The sequence below is a fragment of the Talpa occidentalis genome, unplaced genomic scaffold (genome assembly GCF_014898055.3).
Source record: "Talpa occidentalis isolate TD23 unplaced genomic scaffold, MPIMG_talOcc4v2.1 talOcc4.9, whole genome shotgun sequence".
Lineage (NCBI taxonomy): Eukaryota > Metazoa > Chordata > Mammalia > Eulipotyphla > Talpidae > Talpa > Talpa occidentalis.
Genome location: NW_023605305.1, coordinates 95058779 through 95078981, shown reverse-complemented (window position 1 = coordinate 95078981; position 20203 = coordinate 95058779). Strand labels below are relative to the sequence as shown.

The following is a 20203-nucleotide window of genomic DNA, read 5'->3' as shown; positions in this document are numbered from 1 at the left end:
TCAGGAATAAAACTCATGTGGCAGTAACTGGCAATAGTTTGATAGTGCTGAGACTTTAACCCCTGCACAACCAGGAAGGCTTCAGTTGTCTTCTTATCATCAATTTATAAGAGATCTTTATATATCCCGATACAAATCCTTTCTCAGATAAATGATTTGCAAATATTTTTCTCCCAGTCTATAGCTTGTCTTTTCATTCTCTTGATGATGCTTGTTGAAGAACACAATTTTTTTTTAAATTTTGATGACATCCAATTTATCTCTTCTTAAATGCTATATGCCTCTTTCAAGATCACAAATATGTTTTCTTCTAGATGTTTTATAGGTTTAACTCTTACATTGAAGGCTTGGACGCATTTTTTAAGGCTATGATGCATTTTGTGTACTCTGTAAGGTATGGGTCGTCTTTTTTAAAAAAAAAGATTTATTTGTTTATGCATACAAGAACTGGGGTACAGGCCAGAGGTGCGGGGGGGAAGAGGGATGAGAGGATTCACCAGAGACAGAGTGGGTAGCAGAACAAGCAGATTTACTGAAATACACCACTGAGGGGAGCAGCAGGCGAGACAGGAGCGGTCTGCTGTGCCATGTGTGTTAGCTCCCTGGCCAGGGATCAAACTCGCTGAGGCTACTAATAGCTTCATAGTGCTGAGACTTAACCCCTTGCACCACCAGGGAGTCCCAGTGTCAGTCATCTTTTTGCAAGTGACTATTAAATTCAAGAAATAAGTTTTTGTTGTGTTTAGAGTTGTAGTTTAGAGTTGTCTGTCACATAAGCATATTTTAGTCTACTCTGGCTGTTACAACCTAATGTTACAGAACTCTAACAGCTTTGAATGTTATGCCGTAATAGAACCAAAATTGAAAAATATGTAAATTTGAGTAGAATACTCAAAACATTAGGTATGTCTCAAAATTTAATGTTAAAAAGTCACAGGAATATTATAAACTGCAAAGTCTCAATAATTCGCTATTAGTATTTTATAGGAAAGGGCTAGAAGATCTTTGACATTGTTCATTGTGCAGAGGTAGAAATGAAAATATCCAGGCAAATCTGAGAGGTCAAAGAAGGCATTAAATATCTGTAGTGTAAATAATTTTCAGGTTTTTCTGCCCTCTGCCATTAGGATTGCATGCCTAATGGGGGCACCTGCATTTTGTTACATTGTTATTTGCAATTGTGTTGTTTACTCTTATGGGCCATGACTGCACCATTAGGATTGCATGCCTGATGGGGCACCTGCATTTTTGTTATTTTCAGTTGTGTTGTTTACTCTTGTGGGCCATGGCTGCAGTATTGATATATTTGCCAGGAGAAGCAGAGGCAAGAGAGAGAACAATAGAGAAGGCCAGAGAGCCAAGAAAGAGGAAAAAGCAAAGACTTGCCTGGGGCAGGGAGGCCTATTGGCCTCCTGCCCCACTCATTTCCCCACACACCCTTGCCTGCTGTGTACCTGGTTGCTGCACTACATGTAAAAGCTAAATAAAAGCCTGGGAAAGCCACCAAGGGCTCCAGGACTCTCCTTTACCCGGCCTGCTCCTATCTTAGAAAACCTGCTCTGTGCCCTTCCTGGCATGATAACATTGTAGAATTTGCTGTCATTGGTCTGAAAAGGGAAGTAGATCTGAAGCATAAAAAAAAAAAAGAATGTTTCCATAATATCCATAATAATCAAATTGAGAAGATTCATTAAAATTCTCATTTTATCCAAAGTTTAAATGTCCACTTATAACAAAAACACTTATTTCAAACACAGTAATTTTGTTATAAAATAGGTAGTCAGTAACTTTGGACTCCTTGTATAATACATTTAAAATACAGATGCCCATTAGCAATTTATTGTCTGTCATTTCCAAATTCACCCTTCACTCCTTGCTTTGTGAAAAATGGATGTATCTTTTAAATAGTTTCCTGGGCCTCCCTGGTGGCACAAGGGGTTAAGATGCAACCTATGAAGCAATCCACAGCCATTGCAGCACCAGTTCCATCCCTGGCAGGTCAGGTTGCTACCCACATGGCATAGCAGACCTCTCCTGTAGTGCCCGCTGATCCCCTCAGCAGTGTATTGCAGTCAATCCGCCTGTTCTGCTCCCCTCTCTGTCTCTGGTGAATCCTCTCACCCCTCACACCTGTGGCCTGTACCCCAGTTCTTGCATGTATGAATAAATAAATCTTAAAAAATTAGTTTTCCTTCACCAGTTGGCAGAATATTAAGCTTTGTCAAAGGAGGATGCTGAAGAGACATTCATTATAAAGCACTTTTTTTTTTACTGATTCCAAAGTGCTCCATGGGTTCTCAGCAACCTCCTGCAGTGTGCACAATTTCCCCTGAGCTTGGATGCTATAACACATGTACCTTCCTCTGTCTTGTTGAATCATCTCCCCCTTACCCCAAACCCAGAAGAATTTGCATGTGCTGCCATCAAGTGATATTAATGTTGTCTTGGCAGTCAAAAATTCAAGGTGAGTGATTGAAAAGGGTGTGTACAGTCAAAACAAATCACTCAGTGTCATAAGATATCCATCTTATGACATAAACTTGAAAGATAAATTACCAAAAAGGGGGGGGGGAAGGAGAGGAGGAGATAAGAAAAAGAGGAGAAATTATTCAGTGGTAATTTTCAAGATAAAACTTGCCTTTTCTGCTTCATACTGCTAATTTGTCTTCTCAGCATTCAAAGATGAGGACAAGGTAAGAGAAGCAGCACAGGTGAGAGAGTAACAGAGGCTGGAACCCTGCTGAAAAGAAAACCTCAGTTGCCCTCCAGGCTCTGTCACTTTATTAGCTGAGTAATCTTAGGCAAGTTTCCTAAACTCTCACTGCTTAAGCCTCATTGTGGATTCAATGGGGAGGATAACAATATCTACACTAAACCTTTATCATATGGAATAAATGAAATATTATGATTAAAAATCCTTTATTGGGGCCTCCCCTGGTGGCACAGGCGGTTGAGCGCCACACTGTGAAGCTGTCCACAGCCTCTGCAGTGCCGGTTTGATCCCGGCCGGCCAGCGAGGGTTCCACATGGCGTGGCAGAATTTGTCAGTCTGCCTGTTCTGTTACCCGCTCTGGCTTTGGTGAATCCTCTCACCCTTTCCCACATCTGGCCTGTACCCCAGTTCTTGTATAAAATAAATAAATATTTTTTAAAAAATTAAAAAAATAAAAATAAAATAAAAACCCTTTATTGGACCGTCCCTGGTGGCACAAGGGGTTAAGTGGCAGCACTATGAATCTAGCTGCTGCACAAGTTCAATCCCCGGCCAGGGAGCTGACCCACATTGTGCAGCAGACCTTTACTGTCTCACCCTATGCTCCCTTCAGCAGTGTATTTCAGTCAGTCTGCCTGTTCTGTTCCCCACACTGTCTCTGGTGAATCCTCTCACCCCCCACACACCTCTGGCCTATACCCCAGTTCTTGTATGCATAAATAAACTTAAAAAAATTGAATCTGGGTGCAATGGCATAATAAGGACTTAAAGATACAACACAAATGTGTAGAGATATGAAAATGCATGATGAGGAATGAAAACAAATTTAGTGGAACCTAGCATAAAGAATAAAAATAAAGACAGAACAATGATTGGATATTATTGTGATAAACACCATATGACAATGACATTAGTCAAAACTATTTTTTTATTGCAAGGGTCATGATTGCAACCTGAATAAGCCTTGGGAGGAAAGAACCCTTGCCAGAAAGACAGCAGGATTTTCTCTCTGTCTGCCTGCCTCTCTCTCTCTCTCTCTCTCTCTCTCTCTCTCTCTCTCTCTCTCTCACACACACACACACACACACACACACACACACACACACAAATACATACACATGCACTTTGTCTTGTTTCTGCTCTTAGATGAAAGGTGTTTTATTTAGTGGAGACTCTACATTTTACTATAGAAACCTATTAAGAAAGGGGAATTTAAGTCTTTATGCCCCATCTCCACTCCACAGCTTGAAGTTCCAGTCTCTCAAAAAGAATCCCAAGGGCCTCCCAGGTGGCACAGAGGTTAAATGTCAGCACTGTGAAGCTAAACGCAGCCACTACAACACGAGTTCAATCCCTGGCAGGGGAGGTAACACACATGGCACAGCGGACCTCTCCTGTGTCGCCCACTGCTCCCCTCACCAGTGTATTTCAGTCAATCCTCCTGTTCTGCTCCCCATTCTGTCTCTGGTGAATCCTCTCACCCCTTGAACCTTTGGCCTGTACCCCAGTTCTTGTATGCATAAATGAATAAACCTTTTTAAAAAAAATCCCAAGTCATATTCTTTTTTTTTTTTCTAAGATTTATTTCTACAAGAACCGGGGCACAGGCCAAGGGTTCAGGGGGTGAGAGGATTCACCAGAGACAGAGCAGGGAACAGAACAGGCAGACTCGCCGGCTGGCCGGGATCAAACTCTAGCTGCAGAGGCTGCGGACAGCCTCACAGTGCGGCACTCAACTGCCTGCGCCACCAGAGAGGCCCCCAAGGCGTATTCTTATGGGTTAGGTTAGATTTGAGTCATATACCCAACCTGGATCAGGTATCATAGGTAAGATGAGACATTATATTCGACAAAATTGATCAATGCCATTCTCTGAAGCCAAAGAGATTGAGTCTTTTATTAGTTATAATAAGAAGCAGATAATTGGGGCCTCCCCCGGTGGCGCAGCGGTTGAGCGCTGGCTTGCAAAGGTGCCCGCAGCCTCGGCAGCGCCACTTTGATCCCCGGCCACCAGGTGAGGGTCCCACATGGCGCGCCTGCTCCCCTCAGCAGTGTACTTCATCAGTCTGCCTGCTCTGCTCTCCGCTCTGACTCCGGTGAATTCTCTCACCCTTCCGTGCTTCTGACTGTACCCAGTGCTTGTATAAATAAATAAATAAATCTTAAAAAAAAAAAAAAGCAGATAATTGGAGTTGAAGTTGTTTACCCAGAAAGGGTTATTCTGGGCTGACAAAATGCTTTGAGTCTACTAACATGAAACGAAGTTTTAACTTCTATAATAATAACAATAATAATAGTGATAATAACATTTATTATTTATCCTCTGTCAAAATGTGTGGAAAGCATGTTATTCTATTTAATCTTCCCAACAATTCTACGAAGAATATTACTAATTCCTATTTGATATAAAGCAACTGAGATACTCTGGATCACACCACAGCAAACACAGATTTGAATCCAATTTTTTTTTAACTCTAGAGACCACTCTTTAACCACTAACTTAATAAAAATAAGATAATTATCAGAGGATCTGATATAAACTCATTATTTAGAAACATCTCTTTGGTAGTGGTGTGGAAATTGGACTCAAAAGGGGAAATAATGGAAATAAAGAAGACACTGCAGCTGTCCAGGTGAGTAATGGATGAAGGTTCATGCAGAGAAGAGAAGAGACTCTAGACGGTTAAAAGGAGCAACAAAACTTGGCGGTCATTGGAAGAAATATGTGAAAATGAATTGATTTAAGAATAACCTTTGAGGTTGATGTCTTGAGTGAGATGACAGATGATGACTATGTTTCTTTGTTCCTTCTTCCTTCTTTCTTTCTTCCTTGATTCATTTTAACAAAGATGAGAGGTGGCTGGCTTTGAATATAATCAAGAAAGAAAGTAAAACAGTTTGAGGGGAAAACTAACGAAATTAGTTCCTGAGTTTAAGCACCCGTGGGATATTAAATTGAGTATGTCCAACCGGCAGCTGGAATAGCATCTGGGACTCAAGAAAGAAGACTGGCATTAAATGGGAAGCTACACAAATACAAGCCTTGGTATTGCAGTTCAGTTTCCTCATTAATGCACTTCTCCTCAATTCCTGTGCTAGGGACAAGGTCTTGGCAAAATAGAAATTATAATGGAGGCAGAAAATATTTAATTTTATAATCTTAGATATTCAGATTTAATTTTACAAAATATACATATAGAAACTGGAGTTTTTAAAGGATTGTCCACAAAAGAATACAGCAATGAACAAAAAGGATCCACTTGGGGTTCTTGTTTCATCAATATCATCCATTAATAATGAATGTTCTGGCCTCCCTGGTGGTGCAAGGGGTTAAGCGTCAGCACTATGAAACTATCCGCAGTCACTGCAGCACGAGTTTGATCCCCGGCCAGGAAGCTACCCACATGGTGCAGCAGACTCTTTTGTCTTGCCTGCTGCTCGCCTCAGGTGTATTTCAGTCACTCTTCCTGTTCTGCTCCCCACTGTCTCTGGTGAATTCTCTCAGTCCCCGCACCTCTGGCCTGTACCCTAGTTCTTATATGCATAAATAAATAAATCTTGGGCCTCCCCGGTGGTGCAGTGGTTGAGCCCTGGGTTGTGAAGCTGCCCCGCAGCCTCTGCAGCGCCGGTTCGATCCCCGGCTGCTCCCCAGCCACCAGAGGAGGGTCCCACATGGCGCGCAGACCTCGCCTGCCGCCCGCTGCTCCCCTCAGCAGTGTACTTCGGTCCTTCTGCCTGCTCTGCTCCCCGCTCTGGCTCTGGTGAATTCTCTCGCCCTCCCGCGCTTCTGACTGTACCCAGTGCATGTATAAACAAAACAAAAAAACAAACAAATAAATAAATAAAATTAAAAAAATGCCTTTAATTAAAAAATAAATAAATAAATAAATAAATAAATCTTAAAAAAAATAATGAATGTTGTTCAGAATGGTTATCTCAATACGGTAAAATTTTTCCTTCTTCGTGTCCCTCTATATTTCCTAATTTTCCACTCTTGTAATATTTGGAATGTTATTTAAAAAGCATATGGGGGGCCTCCCCGGTGGCGCAGCGGTTGAGCCCTGGGTTGCGAGGCTGCCCGCAGCCGCTGCGGCACCGGTTCGATCCCCGGCTGCTCCCCGGCCACCAGAGGAGGGTCCCGCATGGCGCGCAGACCTCTCCTGCCGCCCGCTGCTCCCCTCAGCAGTGTACTTCGGTCCTTCTGCCTGCTCTGCTCCCCGCTCTGGCTCTGGTGAATTCTCTCACCCTCCCGTGCTTCTGACTGTACCCAGTGCATGTATAAACCAAACAAACAAACAAATAATAAATAAATAAATAAGACATGCCTCTAGAAAATTAAAAAAAAAAAAAAAGCATATGGGGCAGTGACATAGATGTCTGGTTATGTGAACTATGAGAACATTCAGATGTTACAAAACTCAAAACATCCAAACTGCAAAAACATAAATTCTTTGGTGGAGCTCTCCAGGGTACTGGACTGCTTTTCGTGATACTCTGATCACTAAAACAGATTCCTATGTCTCCCTTCTGACCTTTTTGTCCTTGGTCTACAGTGAATCCTGACTTTCTGATAAGCTGGCTGCTTAAAGATATCTTAACTGGCAACTTTTTTCTCTAGATGAGTTCTTTAAGCATTCTTTTTATGCTGATTCCTTAAAAATCTATAGAACTAGTAATTCTTTTCCCACACAAGCTCAACTGTTTCATTTCTATTACCACTAGATTTCATGCATTGACTTAACAAATATTACTGAGTATAAACATAACATAAAATTCAAAACTATAAAACTTCCAAAAGATAACATAGGAGAAAATCCTGTGTGTCTTGGTTTTAGCTATTTGAAATGCAATACCAAAATCATGCTTCGTGAATTTAGAAGTTGATAAGCTGAATATTCTGAAAATTAACTTCATTCTGCTAAAGATACCATAAAGAGAATGAAAAGAAAATTAAGGAAGTGGGAGAAATATTTGAAAAACACAAATCTGGTAAAGGACTTTCATTGAAAATATATATATGAAAGAAATCAACCTGAAAAAGCTACATACTGTATGGGTTCAACAGTATGATATTCTGGAAAAGCCAAAATTAGAGAGGGTAAAAACATCAATGGTCACCAAGGGTTAGGGAGGAAGAAGGGAGGAATGGATAGAAGGTGTACAAAGGATGTTTTCAAAATGACAAAACTCTTCTGTATGACAGCATAATAGTGGATCATGACATTATGCATTTGTGAAAACCTGTAAGACTATACAACACAATGAACCTTAATGTAAACTATGGAGTTCAGTTAGTAACAATGCTTCAATATTGGTTCATTAATTGTAGCAGATGTACCACACTACAGAAACATAATAGGGGAAATCTGGAGAACGGGTTGCCCAAGGAGAGAGGAATTATGTGACCATGCTGTACAATTTAATTTTCCTGTAATCATAAAACTGTTCTAGAAGTTCAAATTTGTTATTAAAAAACAGAATTGAGAGGTATTACATGTCAGCACTAAGAACTGGGGGTTTTGCTTTCCTGGTGTTTACAATGTAGTGTGTAGTGATATAGGGACAGCAGACACAAATGAAATAGTGACACAAATAAATGTATAATTACACACAGCCCTGAGTGAAAGCTTCATAGAGCTATGAGAGCTTATACTTAATCTTGAGGGTTAGAGAAGTTTTCCCTAAGAAAGAGATACTAGAAATATGATCTCAAAGATGAATAGGTGTTAACTAGGTGTGTGTAATTTTTTTCCAGTGGATGATGATAATTTCTACCTATATCTTATTCTTACTTTCCCTTTCACTCCGACTACATTGTGAACTCAGTGTAGGTGATGAGTATATTAAATTTCACAATAATGTGAAAATTATTGGGTTGAATTTTGTTTTAGAGCACTAATAGTTTTATTTACTTCTGTTTGAATTAACTATAGTGTATAATGTCAAAACAAAAAAACAATAATATATCATCAGGTTACAAATATCCATGTACAGATGATGTCAAGAGTGATCATGTAACCTCTAGATGTATAAAGACCATAAGTATATATTCAGAATTGTGAATGGAATAAGGATTCCCACAGTATTAACCTACCTTCAACAAGGTGTGCAAATAAAGAGAGTGAAACACAATCTATCCTATACATTTTTCACAATCTCAATTGCTGTAACATGAGAAATTATTACTTAAGGTAAAAACCCTCAATTGCTTTTAGACCACGAAAGTCCATCAGTTTACAGTTGAAGGCTTCTATCCATTCAGAATATTTGGTACTTTTATGGACAATGTCCCACTGTTTAAGGCTACTGCATTGTAACCTTGGAAGTAAATTGTTCAGTCATGACATAACTGTTGCTTTAAACTTAATTTTCCTTTTATTTCTAAGGACTTCCATAAAAGTTCTTAGAATAGTCCTCTGAAAACATAAAACATATCTCATTGTAATATGATATTAAATTTTTCCAACTGGCTTTTCACAAAAAGAAAAAAAATGTACAAGCCAATAGTTTTCTCAAATACATATTTTTCCAATGATAAGACATTGATTATTTCTTGAAAAATATAGAAAAGTATATAACACAAAGTAACAAAATTTAAAATTTCTCATAAACTGCATAAATACCACTAATATTTTGATGTCCACAGTACCATACAAAATGCATCTTTTATCAGCCTCCCTGGTGGCACAAGGGGTTAAGACGCAACCTATGAAGCTATCCACAGCCACTGCGGTACGAGTTTGATCCCCTACCAGGGAGCTACCCACATGATGCATCAGACCTCTCCTAACTCGCCCGTTGCTCCCCTCAGCAGTGTACTTCAGTCAATCTGCCTGTTCTTTTTTTTTTTTAAAGATTTATTTATTTACACATTCAAGAACTGGGGTACAGGCCAGAGTTGTGGGGGGGTGAGAAGATTCACCAGAGACAAAGCAGGGAACAGAACAGGCGGATCTACTGAAATACATTACTGAGGGGAGCAGTGGGCGAGTCAGGAGAGGTCTGCTGCACCATGTAGGTAGCTCCCTGGCCGGGGATCAAACTCGAGCTGCAGTGGCTGCGGACAGCTTCATAGATTGTGTATTAACCCACTACGCCACCACGGAGGCCCCCAATCTGCCTGTTCTGTTCCCCACTCTGTCTCTGGTGAATCCTCTCACCCTCCACACTTCTGACCTGTACCCCAGTTCTTGTAAACATAAATAAAACAAATCTTTTTTAAAAATGTCTCTTTTATTTTTTAAAGATTTGTTTATTTATGCAAACAAGAGCTGGGGCACAGGCCAGAGATGCGGGCGGGTGAGAGGACAGAGACAGAGTGGGGAGCAGAACAGGCAGACTGACTGAAATTCACTGCTGAGGGGAGCAGCAGGCGAGACAGGAGAGGTCTGCTGCGCCATGTGGGTTTCTCCCTGGCCGGCCCAGGATCGAACTCATGCTGCAGAGACTGCAGACTGCCCCGTAGTGAGGTGCTTAACCCTTTGCGCCACCAGGGAGGCCCTAAAAAAATACATCTTTTAGGGCGTCCCTGGTGGCATAGGCAGTTGAGCACCGCACTGTGAAGCTGTCCGCAGCCTCTGCAGCGCTGGTTCGATCCTGGCCAGCCCGCGAGAATCCCACATGGTGAGCAGACCTCTCCTGTCTCACCCACTGCTCCCCTCAGCAGTGTATTTCTGCCTGTTCTGTTCCCTGCTCTGTCTCCAGTGAATCCTCTCACCCTCCCACATCTGGCCTGTACCCCAGTTCTTGTATAAAAATTAATTAATTAAAAATGCATCTTTTAAAAGGAAGAAAGAAATGAGGCATCCATGTTTCATGTAAATTGGAAGTATAAAATAGTGGAAGTGTCATAAATATATTTTTTATATTTTCTGGTACTAATTTTGGAGATTACTGATAAATAGCCTCCAGATGCTAGAAGTAAAGATGAAGGGAAATAGATCTTTAATTCCCGTTCTCAAGAAAAGATTTGTTAATTTTAAAAGAATCTTAAAATATGACTAATTACAAAATATCACCATAAAGATGAATAAGAGGTAAACTCCTTATATTTAGTTATATTTGTAAACTGAGGAAGAACATCAAAAACATAATATGTACAACACAAAGAGTGAATCCTAATGCAAATTATAGACTTAAGTAAATAATAGTGTATCAATAATGGTTCATCAATTTTATTTATTTATTTTTTTTTATTTAATATTTATTTATTTATTTATACAAGCACTGGGTACAGTCAGAAGCACGGGAGGGTGAGAGAATTCACCAGAGCCAGAGCGGAGAGCAGAACAGGCAGACTGACGAAGTACACTGCTGAGGGGAGCAGCGGGCAGCAGGAGAGGTCTGCGCGCCATTTGGGACCCTTCCTGGGCGGCCGGGGATCGAACCAGTGCTGCAGAGGCTGTGGGCAGTCTCGCAACCCAGCGCTCAACTGCTGCACCACCGGTGAGGCCCAATGGTTCATCAATTTTAACAAATGTGCCACACCTATAGGGCATGTTAATGATAGTGAAAACTAAAGGGCTCATGTCTATTGATTCCTCTTCCTCTGCTGTGTCCTTAATTAATAACGACAGCATTCCTTCCTTAGTCTTTTTCTTTTTTATTCTTTAGTCTATTTTTCCCAAATGAGTAAATCCACTTTCATACCTTCAATCATTATTTTTATCATCCATCATTTATTTTCTTCCCTTCTGCCACTAAAAATACCTCCTCTCCCTGTGTTCCCTTCTTCACTCTGTCTACCATGCTCTTTCTTTTTTTAAAAAAAGATTTTATTTATTTTTGCATAGAAGAACTGGTGTACAGGCCAGATGTGCGGGTGTGTGTGTGTGTGTGTGTGTGTTCACCAGAGACAGAGTGCGGAGCAAAACAGGTAGCTCTACTGAAATACACTGCAAAGGGGAGCAGCGGGTGAGACAGAAAACGTCTGCTATGCCATAACTGGGTTAGCTCCTTGGCTGGGGTTCGAACTTAGGCCACAGAGGTGATAGCACTGGTACTTAACCCCTAGGCTACCTGCGGAGCCCCTTATGTCTACCATTTTCTTTCTTTTTTTTTTCCTAAAGATTTATTTATTTATACAAGAACTGGGGTACAGTCAGAGGTGCTGGAGTGTAAGAGAATTCACCAGAGACAGAGAGGGAGCAGAACAGGCAGGCGGACTGAAGACAAGGCTGAGGGGAGCAGTGGGCGAGGCAGGAGAAGTCTGCTGTGCCATGTGGGTTTCTCCCTGGCCGGCTGGGAATCGAATCTGCTCTGCAGATGCTGCGGACAGCTTCACAGAACGGTGCTCAATTTGCTGTGCCACCCAAGAGGCCTATGTCTACCATTTTCTATCCCTCTTCCACTTTCCATTTCAGGCACATCAGTTGAACATGCTGTGTTTTTACTTACCTCTCCGCCTTGTTTCATGTTGTGCCATGATAATCAAACTTTGAGAAAAACTGACTTACAAGATTTGTTGAACTAAGTGAAAACATTTTTTTTTTTTTTTTATAGAGGCATGCTTTATTTGTTTGCTGGTTGGTTTGTTTGTTTTTTGTTTATACATGCACTGGGTACAGTCAGAAGCGCGGGAGGGTGAGAGAATTCACCAGAGCCAGAGCGGGGAGCAGAGCAGGCAGAAGGACCGAAGTACACTGCTGAGGGGAGCAGCGGGCGGCAGGAGAGGTCTGCGCGCCATGTGGGACCCTCCTCCGGTGGCCGGGGATCGAACCGGCGCCGCAGAGGCCGCGCGCAGCTTCGCAACCCAGCGCTCAACCGCTGCGCCACCGGGGAGGCCCATAAGTGAAAACATTATTGTGGTTGGTTATCTGCAAGAAACATTGCTGTTTATAATTTAATGTGAATAGGATTTTAGTATTGAGAGTAATGAATTGCTTGTTAAGTCAACAACAAGCATTCAACTTAATATATAATCAAAATAGGGCCTCCCCGGTGGCGCAGTGGTTGAGTGCTGGGTTGTGAAGCTGCCCGCAGCCTCTGCAGAGCCGGTTCGATCCCCGGCTGCTCCCCGGCCACCGGAGGAGGGTCCCACATGGCGCGCAGACCTCTCCTGCCGCCCGCTGCTCCCCTCAGCGGTGTACTTCGGTCCTTCTGCCTGCTCTGCTCCCTGCTCTGGCTCTGGTGAATTCTTTCACCCTCCCGTGCTTCTGACTGTACCCAGTGTTCATATCAATTAATAAATAAATAAATAAATAAATAAATAAAAATCTTAAAAAAATATATATATATAATCAAAATAAAACATAAACAGAATTATAAGGTCTGTTGAAATACACAAAGACTGGTAATACTATTTTCAAAATATCATCAAAGGAAATTGAGTCTCAAATAACCCAAAAAAAGTAAAGCTAGTTGCTGCCAACCAGACAGCAGATGAAGTTCTCTGCCATTAACAAAGACAAGACTTGAAGACTCAAAGTCTAAATGGATATGCAGAGGGGGAGACTGGGGAGAGCCATCGAGAGCAGCTCTGCCTTTCACTCTCCCAGCCCAAGCTTTTATTAAAGATATGAACAAAAGAACAAGAAAATAGCATGCAACTGTGTTTTTGCTTATACAGATTAATAAGTTACTGCTGAAAACAAGTTTTCCTGGTTAGTAGGGAACATGCGCAGAAGTCAGCACATCCTCAGAGAACAGGAGTCAATTCTGGGAAGTTCTGTTTGCAGAACTTCTAACATCCTGGAACTCCTTATGCAGAGCAAACAGGACTTCTCCAAAAACTCTAGCTCTCTGCAGGGCAGCAGGCTCCCAACAGTTAGTGAGTAAAATTTCATTACTGTTTCTGTAGAACTTTTCAATGGAAGATTATTTGGATAACTCAGCATAACTATTTTACTTCACATCAGAGCTACATTTTTTTGTGAAACACCAGATATTCATGAAGACCACAAAAGAAGAGGTATCACAACATGGATTTTTGTTTTTGTTTTTCACAAGAGCAAGGCTTTCACCACCTCATGAATTTCTGGTCACTACCACACAAATAAAACTGATTATGTTTTTTTTTTTTTTTAAAGATTTATTTATTTATTTATATAAGCACTGGCTACAGTCAGAAGCGCGCGAGGGTGAGAGAATTCACCAGAGCCAGAGCGGGGAGCAGAACAGGCAGGCTGACGAAATACACTGCTGAGGGGAGCAGCGGGCGTGGCAGAGGTCTGTCGCGCCATGTGGGACCCTCACTGGTGGCAGGGGATCGATCCAGCGCTGCAGAGGCTGCGGGCAGCTTCGCAGCCCAGCGCTCAACTGCTGCGCCACTGGGGAGGCCTGATAATCTTTTTTTTTTTTAAAATGGTAATGCAATTTTTTAAATATGCAGCAAATCATATTTATTAATTTGAAGTAGAAGAAAAAAACACTTTAGTTAATTAGTATATTTGGAGATAAAGACAGAATTTTATAGCATAGAATATAAACTTAATTACTTAATTCTGAGGCAGACTGAAGTTGAACTTCAACATCAGCACCAGATGTAGAGATATAAAAATACACAGTATGATCAGGAACAAACACAAATCCCTCATTTCTTCCTTTTTCCTTACTCTAACAAAGGTTAATTTAGTCCTTATTATGTGTCAGGAATCCTAACCTCATACTAAGTGAAGGAAAGTGCAAATAAAAATTGCAATACAGGCCCATCCTGGTGGCGCAAGGGGTTAAGACGCAGCGCTATGAAGCAATCCACAGCCACTGCAGAGCGAGTTAGATCCCAGGCCAGGGAGGTGACCCACATGGCACAGCAGACCTCTCCTGACTCACCTGCTACTCTCCTCAGCTGTTTATTTCAGTCAATCTGCCTGTTCTGTTTCCCACTCTGGTGAATTCTCTCATCCCCCACACCTCTGGCCTGTACCCCAGTTCTTGTATGCATAAATAAATAAATCTTAAAAAAAAAAGTTGTATAGGAAGAATGGAAGAGGAAAGTGAAGTTAGTATATGGAGAGGGTGAGTCCTTACCTCAAAGGTGACCAAAGTGTTAGGGTGACAGATGGCAAGCAAGGTGCACACCACTAAGGAGTGTGCAGGGAATACTGAGTAAGCCTGTCCTGTTGGAAGAAGCAGTTTGTGTTGAGAATCAGGTAATATATATTTAGAAATATAAGCTGGCAAAGGAAAGTTTATGCCTTGGAATCAAGTTCCTTGGAAACTTCAAATTTCTAGTTAATCTGTTATCACTGTGAAAAAGGGCATATATTAAAGGGTGCTTTCACCCTCTAACCTGCCATTAGGATTTCAGAGACTGAGATCCACATGGGAACATCAAGGAATCACAACAGATGCGAACCAGAACACTCAAACCTCATAAATGACTCCGAGCTCTTCCTTCTTCTCCTACTTTGTCCCCTTACCTACATTGCTTGTCTCTCAAGTAGAAGTAGTCTGAAACATAAAGATGGCTTAGTATTTATTGGTACAGGACAGCAAAGTAAAGAAGACATTTATTTTCTGTTTATATCTTGAAGGTAGAATCATGTGTTTGTTTTGATATAACAAATCTAAAACTGTTACTCTCTAATGAAGATATCACAATAAATAAGAAAAGAATTCAGTGAAAGATCAGGTCATAAAGTTAGCATAGAAAATTCACTAGATTTTTTGTTACAAATAAAAACCAATTCAAAGATATAATAGAAGATCCCATTTACAAAGAGAGAGAGAGAGAGAGAGAGAGAGAGAGAGAAACAAGAATACCTTGGTATGAACAAGAAATATCCAAAATTTCTACAAGGCAAACCATAAAATACTATTGAAAGATACAAAAATAAACCTGAACAAATGAAGAGACAAACTGTTCTTAGGAAAACTCACTTCATAAAAATGTTAGTTTAAGTTGTTGAGTAAAGTTAATTTAAGTCCATTAACAATGAAATTTCTTTTTTACTCAAACTAGATATTTACATCATGTTAATTTGCAATAATAAACATAGTAACCAGAAAAATCTAAAAGAGAAGAAATAAGAAAGGGGGCTAGCACTACCAGATATAAGAACACATTACAAATCATTCATAATTTTAAAAAATGTAGTGTTAGCACATAGGAAGGTAGACTAATTGTATACTATAGAAATCACAATAAATCCCGAAGTAGACCCAAATGAAGAAGAAATTAAGCAAAATTATAAAGACAGCTCTTCGAATCAGTGGATAGAATGTGCATTTTTTTTAAAAATGATGATGGAAGAAGTAAATGACCATATGGAAAAAAATACAATTGAACCCACTCTTTGTACCATTTACCAGAATGAATTGTAATGGGATTAGAGCTTTTATTTTATTTTATTTATTTATACAAGCACTGGGTACAATCAGAAGTATAGGAGGGTGAGAGAATTCACCAGAGCCAGAGCGGGGAGCAGAGCAGGCAGAAGGACCGAAGTGCACTGCTGAGGGGAGCAGCGGGCGGCAGGAGAGGTCTGCGCGCCATGCGGGACCCTCCTCCGGTGGTCGGGGAGCAACCAGGGATCGAACCTGCAGAGGCTGCAGGCCGCTTCGCAACCCAGCGCTCAACCGCTGCGCCACCGGGGAGGCCCAAGCTTTTAAATTAAAAAGAAAATTAGTTAATTTCTCTGTAATCTGGGACTAGAGAAAAAGTTCCTATTTGGAAGCAGTAAGGAAAAAGATTACTATAATTGATTACATTAAAAAAAAAACTTTAATTTACTTGCAGAAGACCTATACATCAATTAGCATTGTGAGCTTAGTTGGCACTAGATATGAGTTGTCAGCCTCTACATTTGCCCCTGATGGAAGAGATTTCAAGTTGAATATACTATGAGGTTTGTGGAAATAGTAGTTACTGGAATCAAATGTAAAAATGACATTGTCTTGGGGTAGAAAAATTAATCCTTTTTAAACTCTGTGAAGAGGATTCCAACAAACAACTTTTTAACATTGATCAGCGTGTTGGAATGGCAGTAGCAGGTTTGTTGGCAGATGCTTGTTCTTTAGCAGATATTGCAAGAGAAGAAGCTTCCAACTTTAGAGCTGACTTTGGCTATAACATTCCACTAAAATTTCATGTCAGGTTCTACAGTGTGAATGAAGGTGCATAATTTTACATGACTGACCCCTCTGTTGTTTCATATGGTTACTGGGGCTATGCCATTGACAAAGCAAGACAAGCTGCAAAGACAGACGTAGAAAGCTTCAGAAGAAAGAAATGATCTGCTAGGATGCTGCTAAAGAAGTTATAAAAATAATTTATTTGTACAATTCATGATGAATTTAGAGATAAAGATTTTGAACTATGGCCTCCCTGGTGGTTCAAGGGGTTAAGTCTCAGCACTATGAAGCTATCGGCAGCTACTGCAGCATGAGTTCGATCCCCAGCCAGGGAGGTGACCCACATGGCAGAGCAGATCTCTCCTGCCTCATTTGCTGCTCCCCTCAGCAGTGTATTTCAGAAGATCTGCCTGTTCTGCTCCTCACTCTGTGTCTTGTGAATCCTCTTACCCACCCCTATACCCCAGCTCTTGTGTGCATAAATAAATAAAATAATTTAAAAAAAGATTTTAGAGTTCAACTGGATTTGTGAATTAAGTAAGCAAAGAACATGAAATTGTTGCAAAAGATATAAGGGAAGAAGCAGAGAAATAGACTAAGAAATTTTGATGGTAAGTAAAAGAAAGGACCAAAAATAACATTTACTTCAGCATCTACTTTAAAAAAAAATTTTTTTTTAATACAAGAGCTGGGGACAGGCCAGACGCACAGGAGGGTGAGAGGATTCACCAGAGACAGAGCGGAGAACAGAACAGGCAGAGTGACTGAAATACACTGCTGAGGGGAGCGGCGGGCGGGACAGGAGAGGTCTGCTCGCCATGTGGGTTGCTCTGAGGCCAGTGGGGATCGAACCGGCACTGCAGAGGCTGTGGACAGCTTCACAGTGCTGCGCCCAACTACCTGCACCACCATATTAATGATTTTGCCCTGCAGATTATTATATACTCACTGACCAATCTTCATTAAATTTTTGCCTTGTGGGCCTCCCTGGTATCACAAGGGGTTAAGCACAGCACTGTAAAGCTATCGGCAACCTCTGCTGCACGAGTTCGATCCCAAGCCAGCCAAGGAGCAGCCCACATGGCTCAGCAGACCTCTTCTGTCTTCCCCACTGCCCTTCTCAGCAGTGTATTTCAGTCAGTCTGCCTGTTCTGCTCCCCACTCTGTCTCTGGTGAATCCTCTCACCCCCCCACACCTTTGGCCTATACCCCAGTTCTTGTATGCATAAATAAATAAATCTTTAAAAAATAAATTAATTAAATTTTTGCCTTGTAATAATTTTTTAAGTTACGTGTTAAAAAAACACAATGAAAAGAGAAAGAAAAATTCTAAAGTGGGAAAAACTTTACATTTATCATAGAAATGGAATTAATATCATCAGTATAAAAAGCTTCTAAGACATAAAAGATTAAAAATGGAAATACCTCCCAAATACATGAAAAGTGCTTCATCACATTCATATAAAGAAGGCAATTCAAAATTACCATTTCTTATTTATAAGATTGGCAAAAATCAAAAAGCTGAACATTATTTTGGTGAGGCTGTTAGGAAGTGCATACTTTTTAATATTGTTTATGAGAAACAAAATATTGCAACTGCTAAGGACTGCAAAACTGGCACTTCTGCAAAATCACATGTGCATTTAACCCAGAAATCTGGTCCAGATTCTAGAAACCTATCTCAGACATACATTTGCAAAAATTTAAATATAAGTTTGCAGGAGACTTTATAGATACATTCTTTGTATTGTCAAAGGAATTGGAACAAATTAATATTCCATTGATAGGAAAATGACTAAGTTGTGACACTCTCATACATTATAATAGAATTAGAAAGCTATAGAAATGAAAAACATCTTCATATGTTGGAATAGGATATATTGTTATGTGAAAAAAATAAGTTGGACTACAGTATTTTCATATGCAACTATCTAAGCAGGAGTAAGGAAAAATAAATTACATGTACATTTGCCTATATATTTTCTAAATGGAATGAGAAATCACACAATTTCTAAAATAGTTATCAATGGGAGAAAGGAATAGGTCATGGGGCAGAGATTAAAGATAGATAAAAGATTGCTTTAGTTTAGATTTTCAAACAATGTAAATTTTTAATATAATTATGAAACAAAATGAAATTTTAAAAGGCTCTAGAAATTGAAGGAAAAATGAAATAAATGAACTTAACTAAATATCCAATTGGTAGTATTATCGTTCAGGCAGGCACCAATCCAAATGATTTTAAAACATAGTAATTTGACTGTCCATTTCTACTAGGATATACCCAAATGAAAAAAGACTAAAAAAAAAAAAAAAAAAACCCTTAAATTTTTTTCGTTATTCATGTTGTTGACAGAGATGTCAGTGTTACCCTGAAATTAACATGAATGTATTGTTGGATAAAGCAAGTAAGCAGTTATATTGGCATCATTGAGAACTAGGATTTTTGCCATGGGAGAAAGGAGATGTAACTGTAAAAAAAGAGGAGGGAAAAAAAAAAACACTGCAGAGCTGAATTTGAATTGGAAATCTCAGGATGAACTCATTTTATCTTTATATATATTTATATATTATATGTAAAATGTATTGCATATATGTATATATTTCCTATTTCTTTCCATTGATGTAGTTTAGAAACAATGACAATCCATAAGCAATGAGAAACCCTAGGGTCCGAGTTATAGGCTGAATATAGAAAGAAATCAAGGATCCTAGGAGAAATGATTGATATGTCTATGGCACAAAATATAAAAGAAAAGCTTGGCATGTTTTGTAATACCAGAAAGTAAGAAGGTAATCAAAGACCACTGTGGTCATGTCAAAAGAATTCAGAAAACATCTGGTCAAAGATGGGATAAATTAAGTATTAATAATTTATCAAAAAAGAAATAATTACAATGGACCTCCCGGGTGGCACAGCTGGTAGAGTGTAGTGCTGTGAAGCTGTCCGCAGCCACCCAGCACGAATTCAATCCCTGGCCAGGTAGCTACCCACATTGTGCAGCAGACTTCTCCTGACTCACCTGCTGCTCCCCTCAGCAGAGTATTTCAGTCAGTCTGCCTGTTCTGCTCCCCACTCTTGTCTCTGGTGAATCCTCTCACCCCCCACACCTCTGGCCTGTATCCCAGTTCTTGTATGCATAAAATAAAATAAATCTTAAAAAAAAGAAAAGATGGACCTCTCCGGTGGCGCAGCGGTTGAGCGCTGGGTTGTGAAGCTGCCCGCAGCCTCTGCAGCGCAGGTTCGATCCCCGGCTGCTTCCCGGCCACCAGAGGAGGGTCCCACATGGCGCGCAGACCTCTCCTGCGCCCGCTGCTCCCCTCAGCAGTGTACTTCGGTCCTTCTGCCTGCTCTGCTCCCTGCTCTGGCTCTGGTGAATTCTCTCACCCTCCCGCGCTTCTGACTGTACCCAGTGCTTGTATAAATAAATAAATAAATAAATAAATAAATAAATAAATAAATCTTAAAAAAAAAAA

At 40.4% G+C, this 20203-nt stretch overlaps 1 pseudogene; it reads left to right on the top strand.

Annotated features, from left to right (window-relative positions):
* The first annotated feature begins 2682 nt into the window (after positions 1–2682).
* LOC119236884 (proteasome subunit alpha type-3-like) lies at positions 2683–17320 on the top strand (annotated as a pseudogene).
* The last annotated feature ends 2883 nt before the right edge of the window (positions 17321–20203 follow it).